The sequence below is a fragment of the Cucurbita pepo genome, chromosome 12 (genome assembly GCF_057944985.1).
Source record: "Cucurbita pepo subsp. pepo isolate OVF chromosome 12, ASM5794498v1, whole genome shotgun sequence".
NCBI lineage: Eukaryota > Viridiplantae > Streptophyta > Magnoliopsida > Cucurbitales > Cucurbitaceae > Cucurbita > Cucurbita pepo.
In genome coordinates this window covers 8,018,054-8,034,645 of record NC_141809.1, presented here as the reverse complement: position 1 = coordinate 8,034,645, position 16,592 = coordinate 8,018,054, and the positions used below count along the sequence as shown (strand labels likewise).

Below are 16,592 nucleotides of genomic sequence, written 5' to 3'. Positions count from 1 at the left end.
TCGGGTTGCGGGCTGTGAAAGGCTACTGGGCCAAGGCTAAACGTTGGGCCTCGGCTTACTGGGCTGGGCCGCAAGTGTTTGGTTTGCAGGCCGGCTCAGTTGGACCGTGGGTCTAGTCTGGGTTGGTTCAGCTGAACCGTAGCTTCTAGGCCGGTTTGAGGTTTGGGCCGCTGTAGTTGGGCTGGGCCGAAGGCAGAGGCCAAGGGAGGAACGGGCTGGCTCTCCCGGGTTCTAGGTTCGGGTTGACCCGGATCCGTGGATCTCGTCTTCCTTACCCGACTTTGGCCGATTTTCCGACGAGCTTTCTCTCTCCTTCCCGCGGCGTTTCCGTTGCCGATTTCGGTCCTCTTCCTTCCTTTTTCCTCTTTGTTCGTCGTTCTTCTTTCCTTTTTGGGAGTTTTGCGGCCTAAAAGCTCCTAAAAGCCATAGATCTAAGAATCGATTTTCCGACCTCGGTTACCAACGACGACGCTTACGAAATAACACAAAACGCACCCTGAGTTATTGTGCTTTCGTTAGGGATCTCTCTTACGGTAGTAACAGGTCGTTTGGTGTCGGTTTAAGGGTGGTTTGAGGGCTCGTCGGAGAAACTGGACACTCGCCGACGTTTGTCCGAACTCTCTCTCTCTCTCTCGAAATTTCTCTCTTTTCTCCCTTTGCAGGCGTTCTGAAGATGCTGGGCTGAGGGTGGGCGTGCTGTGGCCGTTGTTTCGCGTGGGTTCCGCGAAACTCAGCGGTCGCCGGAAAACTCGAGTGTTTTCCGGCGACTGAGTTTTTTTTTTTTTTTTTTTTTTTTTTTTTTTTTTTTTTTTTTTTTTTTCGTTTTCATTTATTTATTTATTTATTATTAATATATATATATATATATTAATAATATATATATATATATATATATATACATATATATATATATATTTTTTTTTCTTTCTTTCCCGGGTCGTTACATTATCTACCCCTAAAAAGAACTTTCGTCCTCGAAAGTCTCAAACTCTTGTACCAACTCGGGGTATTTCTCTCTTATCTCGTCCTCACGCTCCCATGTGGCTTCCTCACTGTGGTGATTCCGCCACAGTACCTTAACAAACGCAATACTCCTGTTGCGTAAGGTTTTTACCTCTCTAGCTAAGATTCTTACTGGTTTTTCCTCGTAGCTCAGATCTTCATTGAGTTGGAGTGGTTCGTAGTCTATTACGTGGATAGGATCCGTAATGTACTTCCTCAGCATCGACACATGAAATACATCATGTACTCCTGAGAGGGCTGGAGGTAAGGCTAACTTATACGCTACCGGACCAACTCGCTCTAGGATCTCGAATGGTCCAATGAATTTAGGACTTAACTTGCCCTTATGTCCGAATCTTAACACACCTTTCATAGGTGCCACCTTGAGGAATACTGGGTCCCCCACCTCAAACTCCAGGCTTTTACGCCTTACATCGGCGTAGCTTTTCTGTCTACTTTGAGCGGTACGCATCCTCGCTCGAATTTTCTGGACAGCCTCATTGGTGAGTCGAACCAACTCAGGTCCTACTAATTCTTTCTCTCCTACCTCGTCCCAACACAGTGGGGACCTACACCGTTTCCCGTACAGGGCCTCAAACGGTGCCATTCCAATAGTTGCTTGGAAACTGTTGTTATACGAGAATTCCATTAGGTGTAGTTTGGAATCCCAACTTTCCTTAAAATCTAGTACGCAAGCGCGTAGCATGTCCTCTAGAATTTGGTTTAAACGCTCCGTTTGTCCATCTGTTTGGGGGTGAAAAGCGGTACTAAAGTCGAGGCGGGTACCCAGTGCTTTTTGAAGTCCGCGCCAAAACGCTGACGTAAAGCGTGGATCCCGATCCGACACTATAGACACTGGGACTCCATGTAGTCTTACTATTTCTTTCACGTACAGTTGTGCCCAATTGTCAACTGTATATGTAACCTTCCCAGGTAGAAAGTGTGCCGACTTGGTCAACCTATCGACAACTACCCAGATCACTGTATAGCCCTTGGGCGTTTTGGGTAAACCTACTATGAAGTCCATCGCTATGTTTTCCCACTTCCACTCCGGTATGCTTAGGGGCTGCAAGAACCCCGCCGTCTTTTGTCTTGGAGCTTTCACTTGTTGACAAACTAAGCACTTGCTCACATACTCGGCCATGTCCCTATTCATGCTCTTCTATCAGAAATGTTGTTTAAAATCTTGGTACATTTTTGTACCTCCTGGGTGCATGGCAAATGGCGAGTTGTGAGCTTCCGTTAGTATCTCCTTCCTTAACTTCTCTGGGACACATAGGCCTCCCTGATACAATAGTCCTTCATCTTAGGTCTTCGAGAATCCATTTACTAGACTCTCAGCTAGCTGGCTTAAGACTTTCTGTAGGTTTGGATCCTCTCATTCGGAGGTCACCATTCTTTGCCAAAGTGTAGGTTGCACTGTAAGTCGGGCCAGTTGTGCTATGACTCTCTCGGTCGCTACAACTATGTTGGCTCCCTCGAATTTTCTCTGTACCCTTACTTCCCTCGTAATGAGGGCTGAAGAGTGGGCCACCTTTCTACTCGAAGCGTCTGCGACCACATTTGCTTTTCCAGGGTGGTACCGGATATCTACATCGTAGTCCTTCACCAATTCTAACCACCTTCTCTGTCTCATATTTAACTCTTTCTGGGTGAAGAAATATTTAAAATATTGTGGTCGGTTAAACTTTGAATTTTCTCTCCATACAGGTAGTGTCACCAAATTTTTAGCGCGAACACTACAGCGGCCAACTCCAGATCGTGGGTAGGGTAATTATCTTCATATTCTTTTGGTTGATGGGACGCGTATGCAACAACTTTAACGTGTTGCATTAACATCCTAGTCCATTCTTTGAAGGCATCACTATAGATTACGTACTCTTCTGAGATCTTGGGAACCGTGAATACCGAGACGGTTACCAATCTCTATTTTAGGTTTTGGAAGCTTGCCTCACAAGCATCATTTCATATAAATGGTACCCCTTTTCTCATTAGTTGTGTCAAAGGCGAGGCTATTCTAGCGAAGTCCTACACGAACCTTCGATAGTATCTCGCTAGTCCCAAGAAACTCTGTACTGATGTTACCGAAGTTGGGCGTTCTAACTTCGTGACCGCTATGACCTTAGTAGGATCTACGGATACTCCGTCCTTTGTCGCCACGTATCCTAGGAAAGAGACTTATCGTAACCAAAATTCACACTTTGAGAACTTAGCATACAACTTGTTCTCTCTTAGGGTGGCTAGGATTTTTCAGAGGTGTTCCTGGTGTACCAAGTTTGTTTTTTAGTACGCTAGAATGTCATCAATGAGCACGATCACAAAAGTGTCTAGACAGTCCTTGAACACTTGGTTCATTAACCCCGTTAACACAGCTGGAGCATTGGTGAGGCTAAATGACATATCACGAACTTATAGCGATCATACCTTGTCCTAAATGCTGTATTTGGTGCATCTTTTTCTTTACTCTTTATTTAATGATAACCTGACCGCAGGTCTATCTTAGAAAATATCGTCGCTTCTCTTAGTTGATCGAATAAGTCTTATATTCTAGGCAGAGGGTATTTGTTCTTTATGGTTACCTTATTTAACTCTCTGTAATCGATGCACAAACGCATCAATCCATCTTTCTTCTGAACAAACAACACTAGCGTACCCTAGGGAAATATGTTAGGTCGAATGAACCCATTATCCCGTAAGTCTTGTAATTACGCCTTGAGTTCATTCAACTCTGCTAGCGCCATGCGATAGGGTGCTTTAGAAATAGGCCCAGTTCCCAGCTCGAGTTCGATGACGAAGTCGACCGCTCGGGAAGGGGTATTCCAGGTAGGTCGTCCAGAAATACATCTGAGAACTCCTTTACTATTGGCAAGTTTTCAAGGGTCTTTTCTTTTCCTCTTACGTCTACAACACCTACTAATATAGTTTAACCGCCTTGTTGGACTAATCTCTTTGCTTTCATCATCGAGACTACATTTGGGGTAGTCCCGGTACTTGTGCATTTAAATTTAAAGCTAGGTCACACTGGTGGCGAGAATTTCATTATTTTTTTTTGCGACAGTCTATACTAACACGGTTTGCAGCTAGTCAATCCATGCCTAGTATTACGTCGAAGTCGGTCATCTTTACTACTATTAAGACTACGCTTTAGAGTTTGGTCGGCTACTATTGCTTGGTCATTCTTCACTCTATCCTTAGTTACTATGTCTACCCTCTTAGGGTTGCTTGCCGACCATACATGTAACAAGGGTTCTAATTCAAACCCTGTCTCTGATCCCTCTCGAGGTGGGCTCTCTTCAGCCTCACCTCGTTCTCTATCTCTAATAGGAGGTCGTCCCCTTCCTCGTCTTACTCTTTCGCATGGTCTAAGCAGCATGGTTCTAGAAACCAAGATAGCATCTCTTAAGTCTAAGGCTCATTACCTATGAAATTATACTATGCATCACATCTACAAAGTTCACATCATATTGCAAACAAAAGCACTCAGCATGCAACACATCACATCATGCTCTTAAATAAAACGTGAAATATCACAACAATTTCAGTAACATTAACATAAAATGCATGCGAGTTTGAAAACGTTCTCTTTTCTTATCTTGTGCAAGGCATACCTGACGGTGACGGGGCATCGACGTTGGGACCGTGGAGCGTGCCAAGCCTACATCGTAGGCTAGTCTACAGAATCTAAAACCTAGAGCTCTGATACCAACTGTAACGACCCTAAATTTCCACATATCTAGAGTCGCCACTAACGTCTCATGCTCATCCCTAATGCAGAAAAAAAATCTAAGAATGCTCATCTTTATTAGCGGAAAAATTTAAAAACTTCAGAATACATTAAAACATTGGAAAACACTGCCGGACTTACGTGTTTCAAATATCGTGCTGGAGTTCAAAAAGATACAATAAAACGATTACAAATTAATTAATAAATGAATGAAATGCAAACGCCCTATCCTAACCAAGACTAGGAATAAAATATGCAACTATCCTATGCACGCGCCACAGTCTCTGATCACGATGCCACCGTCAACCGTACATGGGAGCCTTGCCTTTACCTGAAAAACAATATGGCACACGGCCTGAGTATTTCGAAGAAATACTCAGTAAGTGACCCCACTATAGGGGCCATGCTAATGCAAACACATGCAATCATGAATAGGGACCTATCTCTAATCATCTTAGGGGTGGCCTCCAGTCTCGGACAAATTGGATGTGTAGTACTTCCCTACACACGACTCACACGTGCGAGTGTGAGTCCCCAGGGCGCTCGCACACCCCCTGGACCCTCTGGTCAAGCTAATCTGTAGCGACGTCCGGAGGTCAGCGGAACCCCATAGTGTCATGCGCCTCATGAACACCCTCATCTGTGTGCTTTCGCACCTGTGCGCATTTGCGCTCATCATAAGGTGCGCGTCCGCACTCATCATCTCTAGGGGAAGTAGCCCTATGCTTATGAACATACAAAATGCATGAGGTCCCTCTAAATCCATCGTAATGTCTCTTCTGACACAACCCTCTAGTCTCATCTCTTTGTTACTCTAGGTAACGCATATCGTGGATATTTATATTAATATCATTTTCATGCTCTTAGGGTTGTGTCCTACGTCGATCTAACGACATGATGCAATATGGCACTCATCATCATCTAGCATGCTCAATATGGAAAACATCATCATATTAAGGTAAAAATCACGCAATCATCATGCTCATCATAATGCCACAACGTGCGTCAAACATATTAAGCGTCACTCAACAAAATATGTATAAACTGGCACATATCATCAAGCATCATACAATCTATTTAGCCTATCCTATAGTAAGGCCACTTACTTGGTTGGCCTCGGCCGAAGTACTCCCTAAATAGCTAAACGTAAGCTCCCGTTCCGTGAGAGCTGCTTCCTACTTTGTTGGGTTTGTTTCCTATCACGCCGTTCACCACTTTCCGTTAGTATTTCACAATTAATTTACCTATAATTTAATAAATGTGAAATACGGCTCTAAAACGGCCTCGGATACCTTAATCGGGGCCGAAAACAGATCCGGGAGGGTCGAAACAGTGGAAACCGGGCTGAAAACAGGTGAGCCGAGCCGAACAGCCGCTGGAGCCGCTGGAAGAGCCGCCGGAGCGTCACCGGAGGGAGCCCGAGCCGTTTGCGCCGAGCCGAGCCGAGGACTGCCACGCCGCTGTGTGACACGTGGCAGCAGCAGAGAAAGCCACGTCGGGCGGTAGTGTCGGGTCGAAGCGCGGGTCGGAGTCCGGTTCGGGTCGTGGTTCGGGTTGCGGGCTGTGAAAGGCTACTGGGCCAAGGCTAAACGTTGGGCCTCGGCTTACTGGGCTGGGCCGCAAGTGTTTGGTTTGCAGGCCGGCTCAGTTGGACCGTGGGTCTAGTCTGGGTTGGTTCAGCTGAACCGTAGCTTCTGGGCCGGTTTGAGGTTTGGGCCGCTGTAGTTGGGCTGGGCCGAAGGCAGAGGCCAAGGGAGGAACGGGCTGGCTCTCCCGGGTTCTAGGTTCGGGTTGACCCGGATCCGTGGATCTCGTCTTCCTTACCCGACTTTGGCCGATTTTCCGGCGAGCTTTCTCTCTCCTTCCCGCGGCGTTTCCGTTGCCGATTTTGGTCCTCTTCCTTCCTTTTTCCTCTTTGTTCGTCGTTCTTCTTTCCTTTTTGGGAGTTTTGCGGCCTAAAAGCTCCTAAAAGCCATAGATCTAAGAATCGATTTTCCGACCTCGGTTACCAACGACGACGCTTACGAAATAACACAAAACGCACCCTGAGTTATTGTGCTTTCGTTAGGGATCTCTCTTACGGTAGTAACAGGTCGTTTGGTGTCGGTTTAAGGGTGGTTTGAAGGCTCGTCGGAGAAACTGGACACTCGCCGACGTTTGTCCGAACTCTCTCTCTCTCTCTCGAAATTTCTCTCTTTTCTCCCTTTGCAGGCGTTTTGAAGATGCTGGGCTGAGGGTGGGCGTGCTGTGGCCGTTGTTTCGCGTGGGTTCCGCGAAACTCGGCGGTCGCCGGAAAACTCGCGGGTTTTCCGGCGACTGAGTTTTTTTTTTTTTTTTTTTTTTTTTTTTTTTTTTTTTTTCGTTTTCATTTATTTATTTATTTATTATTAATATATATATATATATATTAATAATATATATATATATATATATATATATATATATATATATATATATATATATATATATATATATATATACATATATATATATATATTTTTTTTTCTTTCTTTCCCGGGTCGTTACATTTTTAGATTTTAGAGCATTTGTTATCTTGACCATAATCTTTGGGTTTTGGAGGAATGATCCTTCGATGGTAGTCACTTGGTTAGCAAAGAATAATGAAATTAAGAGAGAAAGTGCAAGTGTTGAAAATAAACTCATGTGGTTGAAATGGGAGAGAAAAAGAGATGGGTATGAACACATTTGTTTGTGCATGATTTGTTTCACTCTTTATAGTTGAAAATGAGTGTAATGGAAGATAACCGTTGATCTGGTAATAACCCAAAAATAAATAAATAAATAAACTAACCCATTTGTTTGTATTTCTAATTCATTATTTTCTTTTTTTGTAACATATGGTTTTGTGAGAAGAAGTTAGTTGAGTATTTTAGGGTGGTAGTTATTGGGAGAGGGAAGGGATTAGTTATTATTAATTAATTCTTTTATTATTATTTTTTTTACTGTTGTTAAATAGTTTATAATAAAAATAGAACCGTGATTGATAACTGTTATTTTTTAAATGGAAAAATATATGATTGAAACTGTTATTTCTCTCTAAAATTTTGAATTAAAAAAGTAAAACTATAATATGAAAATTAATTTTATGTTATGGTCGTTCGGGTCCTTCACCTAGACTAATTTCATAGTGTTTCATGACCTAGCCCAACGAGGCTTTTATCTGGTCATCATATGTAAGGACCGGTCTGACTCGATACTCCAAAAAGGTGAGTAAACTTTCACGAAATAAAACAAACAGTATTTAAAACATAACATTACTTAAAACAAAACAGTGTTCATACATGAGTAATTAAAACACAACATAATAGTTAAAACACCGAATAAGGAACGAACACAAAATATTTCAAAACAAATGGGTTGAAGACGACGGGTGAGGCTTGTCTATGACACCTGCTTCGGAGTCCGCTCCCAACCTCGACTAGCTCCTTATTACCTGAAAAAAAAAATGCAAAATAAGGAAGGAGTACAAGACTCAGCAAGTAGCCTACTTGTAGGCTCTTTATCGTGTCCTTGATATGCTAGGACACCACACTCTTTCTTTTCTTGTTCTTGTTTCTTTTGTAAGTAATTAGGCCCGTTCTATTTCTGACTTGGAGTTATGGTAAGAATGAGAAATAGAATTGGGACAGAAAGTTACATCTTCATTAATATTCACAATGTTTAAATAGGATACAAGCTACCGACGATTACCTAAAATTAAGGGAAAATATTAACTAACTAAATCTTGAGAGTCAAATAAAATATACTACTAATCAAATCATAAAGTAACAAAAATATTAATTAAGAATGTATAAGATATATTCCAACACTAATTATTATAATATATTCTCCTAATATTATATCTTAATACTCCCCCTCAAGTTGGAGAGTGTCTGTCAATCACACCGAACTTGTCTTTCAAAAATTCGAACTGACGTCTTCCCAATGTTTTAGTGAAAATATCTACAAATTGCATTTTAGTCGAAACATAACATGGTTTGATGATTACAGCTTGTAATTTTTCTCGAACTATATGACAATCTATTTCTATGTGTTTCGTACTTTCATGAATAACATGGTTTGATGATACTCAGCTTCTGCTGATGATCTGGACACATTGATTTGTTTTTTAGACTTCCAATGAATAATTGAATTTCCAAGGAAAATGCAGAACCAAGAAATTGATCATCTGGAAGTTCGACAACCGCCCCAGTCTGAATCACAATATGCTTGTAATCTTAAGTTGTTTTCAGATGGTAGTACAGGTTCTTGACTAGGAGTACCTTTGAGGTATCTCAGAACTCGAAGAGCTACCTCCCAATGTGGTTTTCTTGGTTCATGCATAAATTGACTAAGCATACGAACTGAATACACTATGTCAGGCCTAGCAATTGATAAATATGTTAATCTGCCAATCAACCGTTTGTATTTACTTGGATCATTCAACTTCTCCCCTTTTGTTAAAGAAAGTTTCAGATTTTGCTCCACAGTAAATCTTTCTGGACGTGCTCATGTTAGACCTGTGTCTTGAAAAATGTCTAGAGCATACTTTCTTTGGGAGATAAAAATTTCTTTTCTAGACCTAGAAAATTCAATGCCTAGAAAATATTTCAAATTCCCTAAATCTTTGATAAGGAATTTCTCGAGTAAACTAGTCTTGAGATGTTGAATTTCTTTGAGACCGAGTATGATTACGTTCCAAGGCTGCAATTTCATCATTCATAGCCTGCTGCCATAATGGGTCGCCAACTGCCTCATCATAGGTTTTAGGTTATGTCTGGACTGTAATAAGAGCTAGAAAACCACGTTGAGTAGGAGAAAAATGAGAGAATGAAAAGTAATCATGAAAGGGATACCTTGTGCCAGTGTTCAGAATTGAGCTAGAGGTTAAATGATTGGCTCCAGAAGACATCTCATTATCATTATAACAAGCTGGAGGCTGTTTTGTACGAGTAGAACGTCAGAGTGGAACTGATGTATCAGGTGGGATAAGATTAGAATTAGTGGGTGTATCTGGAGAAGGAATAGAAGGCGGAGGATCCAACGAGGTAGTAGGTGAAGGAATAGAAGGTGGGGGAGGACTAGAATGGATGTTTGAGTAGGATGAATCATGAAGTGGTAAAATGGGAGTTGAAGGAGCTAACGTCAAAGTTTGTGAAGCTGATGAAAAAGGAAAATCATCGTCACAAAATAGTTGGATTTTATGTCCTAAAACTCATAGTTTGTAAATAAAAACATATTCTATTTTCAATAAAGTTATCATTGATGTTTATTCAGTAAAGATTGTTATTGAATAAAGTGTATTTTACGATCGTTAATCTAAATCCAATAAACTAAGAATACTCTGGCTATAGTATGAGTACTTGAACTATATGTAGAGACATAAGAGTGGATCAAGTTCAAGTATATAGTCAAAATGATCTATAGTACAGGGATAAGGCTGAGTACCTTATCTTGGGGACACTATGGATGCGGTCCACTTTTGTATATGACATAAACAATGTGATCACTAAATTGTACATGCAGAGACATGTGAGTGGGGGCGTCCTATGCAATGAGTATTGCATAAGATCGGACCATGAAGAAAATCACTCTCACTTTATAATGTCGTTTACTGTTGAGACTTATTTACTTTTCATTCAATGACCTAGGTAACTCGATCTTAATTCTGAGCTAACCTTGAACTCCTATTTATTCGAAATTATCCTTAGATTGGCATGGGTGAGAGTGGCTCGAGTTCGCCAACTCAATAGGCTGGGGACGTGGGGTGCAAGATGGAATTCGCTCCTACCCACTTTTGGGGATAGAAGAGAGGTAGTTCCCTTAAGTACTAACTCCAGGTCTTAAACAAGGGGCCCCACCCTCTCATTGGCCTGAGAGGGATTCGGTGGTTGGATCATAAACCAATTTTTCATTAGAGGATCAATGGGACATAAGGAACAAGAAGTAACTTCAGGGGTAAAACGGTTAATTGACCCAGCTCTAGTTACCAACAATCTGTGAAGGATCGACTTACTAATCATGGTTATATCAAATGGACATAAATATATATATAGTGAGGGGAGTGCAACTACTAGGCTATAGTGGAGTGTCCTAGTAGTTAACGAGTGTTGGTTAACAAGGTTAATGAATTTAACCAGTTAATCTTGGATCGTTGGAGTCCATGATTTATAGGTCCATTAGGTCCCTCTGCTAGCTCATATCGGACTAAACCATAGAACAGGTGACGAGTGGGTTCGAAGTGTTCGAATTCAAATTAGGGAATATACGCTACATATATAAGATATATTTAACCGCATTTTTGTTTTATTTACGAATTAAACAAAAAGAGAGAATCTCAGATATTTAAATAAGATTTAAATATTTTAGTGAAATATGTGTCGGAATTGATTGGGATTGGGATTGGCATTTGAATTAATAATAAATATTAATTAAATAGTTTAATTAATCCTTTAATATAATAATTTCAAATTAGTTACCGAATTAAAATGAAGAAAGTCAAAATGTTGTCTTCACTAATGGAAAAATCCATGTTTGAGTCAATGGAATTTTGAGGTGTCAAAATTTGGTTTAACCAAACTTGCATGCTTGCCAAATAAACCCCACAAATTTTAGTGTTATTTTTAGTGTGAAAATTTGGTGAGCTCAAACTTGCATGCTTGCCACATAATCCCAAACATTTGAGTGGAATATTGAGTGTCAAATTTGGCGATCTCAAATTTACATGAACATGCAAACATAACTCTATAAACAGAGTGATCAAGGTACATGGAACTTCTCCCTTCGAAAAACCTTGAGAAAAACTCTCACAAACTCTCTCTTCATATATACTAAATCACTCCCAAGTTTAGTCACTCATCGGATTACACAATTCCATTCTAAGGCCGGAGAATAGTGGAGAAGACACTAGTGGTGGTTCGAAACCGATTCATGAGGAAAAAGGAATTTGAACTACAAAAGGTTAGTACTCAAATACCTTGAGTTTTAATACTTATGAACAAGCTAGTTATTTACTATAATTGATGTTCTAAGAGTTCCTAAGATCCAAATTGCTTCCGCATGTTTTATATTAACACCATCAATAACTTGTCGAGCTGGCTTGTATCGGAAAGTAGCACGCCCCAACCTTGGGCGATCTCATGGCCTCTGCGACGGGTTCGCCAGTTCACTCCTCCATGGACGACGAGCAGGCTGGCACTCACCATGTTCCTCACCTGGTACAAAGTTATATGTCGTAGCGCCTCATCCTCAGACGTCGGATACCGCTACGAAGGTTAAATCTTCTGCTCAGGTGTGTGTACCAAGATTGTTGAAACTCTAGAGCCTATAGAGTAAGTTGGTGGTTCCCTACTATGACATGGATGCGATAAGAGCCTCTAAGTATGTTGCTTACTGAATATATTTATACTCATTCTTATTTACATTTCTTTTTCAGGTCTGTGAAGCTACCGATCGTGGTGATAGGGTTCTCGGGAGCTTAGAAGTCAGAGAGGAATTGTCAACTTGAGGCGTTTTTCTAGACTACGTACATATAGTTGTCACTTAATACATGTCATATTTGTTGGGATTTATGCCTTAAAGCCTCGTAATTAATTATTTAGGTTTTTAACAATAATTTTTATTATTTTATTTATAATTTAATTGTTATCCATGGTATGAAAATCCAAGGTTATTAATGTAATCTTGAACAGTATTTGGTTGACATACAAGAGGATCGTGTTCAAGTAATAACCTAAAGAGTCTATAGTATATGGATAAAGTTGGATGTCTTATCCTGGTAACACTATTGATATGACAGACTTTGTAATTGTTACAAATGATTTGATTCAAATCGTTCATGTGGAGACATGTAAGTGGGGGTACCCTATACAATGAGTTTGTATAAGACTGAACCAAGAAATGATTAATCTCTCTTTATAAATCCGTTAATTGAGAAGATTAATATTTCACACGATGATTATGTGCGAGTCGATCTTAATCCTGAGTGAGTTATGAACTCCTGCCTGTGAGGGCTTGTCCTTTAATTTACATGGGTGAGAATTGCCCTTTAGGTCGATTCAATATGCCTACCATTTTAGGGACTTGACCAAATAGGGAGTTTGGAACATAATATCATGAGATGAAATTCACTCCTTCCCATACGAGGAAACTAGATGAGTTGTTCTCTTAAGTACTTATTTCGGGACTTGAACAATGGGGCCCCACCCTCTCACTGGTCCGAGAGGGACTTAGTTTATGATTGGATCATAAACAAATTGTTTATTAGAGAATCAGTGGTATTTAAGTTGAAAAATGTAATTACAGGGGTAAAACGGACTTTTGACCCTGCTGTAGTTATGAACAACTCGTGAAGGATCGACTTGCTTGTAATGATTATATCAATGGACATAACTTGTCCTACAGTGCATAAGAGTGCAACTCTAGGTTTATAGTGGAGTGACCTACCGTTAATGAATGGAAATTGATTAATTAAAAAGTTTAATTAATTAATTTTGTATCATTGGAGCTTGTAATCGGTAGGTCCATAGGGTTTCCTTGCTAGCTCATAGTAACGCTAAAGGTTCAATTTATTTGAAAGAAAATTTGAAGGGTTCAAATTGGTATTTAATATATTAGATATATTAAATATAAATGAGAAAATAAATTTAATTTGAAATTTCAAACTAATATTGAATATATTAGATATATTAAATAAATTGAGAAAATATATTTAATTTGAAGGTTTCAAATTAATATTTAATATATTAAATATATAAAAAAAGAAAAATATATTTATTGTATGAGATACAATTAAATATTAAATCAATTAATGTATGATACATTAAATAAAAATATATTTAAAATTTGAATGAGATTTAAATTAATTAAATATATATTAGGATATCTTATAATATTTAAATATAGTTTGTATAAGGTATTATATCCTAGTAATATTAAATATGTAAATATATTATTGACAAAAATTCTTGAAGAGTCTCTATAAATAGACTCTCGGGTTGAGCCAAACACACCAATCTCTCTCTCTTTCTCTCAAAAATGAAATTACATCTCGAGAAATTTCTCGAAACCGAGTACATCTTAGGAGGCATGAAACGGATTACATCTCCAGAAAAAAAAAAAAAAAAAAAAAAAGCAAGAACCTCTTAAACCGATTTATGTAATGTTCCATGAACAAGATATGAACCAAATTTTTTAGTATGAATTTGACACCCAATGGCTCTAGCATTTGACATCTTTTGCAATATGACCACATTATTTACTCCTCATGAAGTGTTTCTAAGCAGGGAGATTATTCTTACCGATCAACATGAGTTGTTTTTAGCATATTTTGTCTTTACCCACATGTTTGTTAAGAAAATTTCAAGAGGTAGCCAAACATAATATTGTTCGAAACTAAACACTCTTAACTTTTGAGTCTTATGCTTGAAGCATCAAAGTAGGCAACATGATTTTTAGAGATAGTTTTCACTCCTAGGAGCAATTCAAAACAAGTAACTAATGTGACCATATCATTGAAGAGGCAAGAAATTGTGGGGGCCATTAGATGCCAAATTTGGATTCCCAAGGTCCAAATTTTAGGTATGAGATTACATCTTAGGAGGCATGTGAGTAAGGAAAAAGCATGCTACAAAAAATGGTGTTGGTTTGTGTGGATAGTTTTCACTCTTATAAGCAATTCAAGATAAGTTGGTAATGTAGGTATGTCATGGTAGATGCAGGGGAACGTCAAGGGTATCAGTTGCTAGTTGCTGAATCCAAATTTGAAATCGTGGTCCAAATCTTAGCAGGGAAACATTTGCCATTTCCAAATGGGTTAGTTCCTTTTTTTTTTCTTTTTCTTAAGATTTTATTCTAAACAATAAAATCAAAAGATTTAATTATGTAGTAAGGGTTGTTTGAGTTGAATAAATTTATGATCCAATTAATTGCGTTAGGTCTAAAAATATCTCAACTCGACCCAGCTAAACTCACGAACAACAAATATCTTAAGACTTGAAAACACGAAACATAGCATCATCGATCAAGACCAAATTCTGTTTTTATTTTCTCTCTTTTGTGATTTCTATTATTTTTTGGCCTTATTTACCATGGATTTGGGCAAATTTTGATGAGTTCTGGTACATTAAACTCCTATAACATTTAGCTACTTTTGATATTTAATTTTTCTAGGACTATGGACATTTTTCCTATAACTAAACTTGGTCGGGATAAATAGGTAGATAATTCGATATTAAATGTAAATTCCTAAAATACATATTAATCATTGTCACTTAATTTTCTAATCTGAAAGCTAAATTTTAACAAGTCATATCCAAAAGTTGCAACCAAAATTACACGATTGACAAAAAAGATAGATTGAAGGACACGACTTGTTGGATTAGTCACCTCAAATTTTAATTCTTCTTTAACAATAATGATGGATCTGTGCAATATGGGAAGTAGTTAGGAGATTCAATCTAACTCATCCATTCTGTCTAAAAGATTTCTAATGGTAATTGATTTGTTTAGGGTAACTAATTGAAAGAGGAGTTAGATATTTTGGTTGGTTAAAGATTCTTTTCTTGAGTAATGGATTAGTTTTTTTTTTAATAATGGTTGTTACAATTACGTTGTCTTATTTCGAATTCAAAACTTGAACGAAAAAAACAAGACTTGGAACAATTTTATTATATAAGGTGGTGGTAATAAAAACATTAGGTTGTTCACGACACAAAGTCTCCTTCAAACAGTCGACCATCTTATTTATTTCGAAAAGTACAACAAAAGAAACTCAAAAGAATGAGAGTCAAATGGATAGAGGCGGTCTTCTTTTTTAATTAAGGTTGTCTATTATATTTGAAGTTCTATGGCAATGAACAATCCATTGGACAACATAAGGAGAGGAGCATATCTTGGGGTTCGGTCTTCCTGAAATGATAGGTTTCACATTCGTGCATTGGGAAGAAATAGGACCTTTTATTCCATTGTAAGTGAGGTCAATGTTGCTTACTTTTACATCGTCACATGGTAAGTGACGGCTGCAAATAAGTTTGATTGCCAGCAGAGTTGCAGAACTTCCTCTAATGTTCTTGAAGCTCACTGTACTAATCTTAATTTTTGAAGGAATCTGAAAATTAAAATGAGACAACAAATGGTTTATTTGTTAAGTTATAATGAAAAAATGAATGAAAGGTTCGAGAATGCGATCCATACCTGCCGATTGCACTGATTCCACGGACAATACTCTTGGTCTATTAGAATAGGGTTGCTAACATTGACCATTATAATGTCCAAAAAGTGCATATTGGTGGCGGTGCTGCTAGCAGCAGAAGCTGGCCACGTTTTGATCCTAACACCATTAGTGGTGTTAATTAACGTGCAGTTCTTTACGATGACACCTTCAACAAGTTCTTCGTTAGTGTATCTTCCAAGACTTCCGATGCTTATTCCATGTCCTGGTCTGCACGTCACGTTGGTGACTTCAATTAGTTTGCTTCCATCTCCAAGAGAAATGCAATCATCTCCAGTTGCAATTTTGGACTTTGTGATTGTGATCTTATTTGATGGACCGATGTGTATTCCATCAGAGTTTGGACTGTTTTCTGGTGTCATTATATTGATATTATTGATATTATATTTGATGGACTTTAAATTTGACGTGGGTATAGAGACTAAAAAGAAAAATGATTCTAGTTTTTTAGAACAATATTTTGTATACCAAAGGTACAAATACTTTTCGAAGTGGCTCTTGTAGCTTAGTTGGTTAGAGCGGTCATTTCGTATCTGAGCTTTAGGTTCTAGGTAGGCCAGCAAATACAGTATACAAATTATATGTTGCTCAATGGCCATTAGAGACAAAAAGTGAAGAAAATAAAAAATAAAAAGA

At 38.7% G+C, this 16,592-nt stretch overlaps 1 pseudogene; it reads right to left on the bottom strand.

The window, feature by feature from the left end:
• Nucleotides 1-15,556: 15,556 nt before the first annotated feature.
• LOC147789932 (exopolygalacturonase pseudogene) lies at nt 15,557-16,318 on the bottom strand (annotated as a pseudogene).
• Nucleotides 16,319-16,592: the final 274 nt, after the last annotated feature.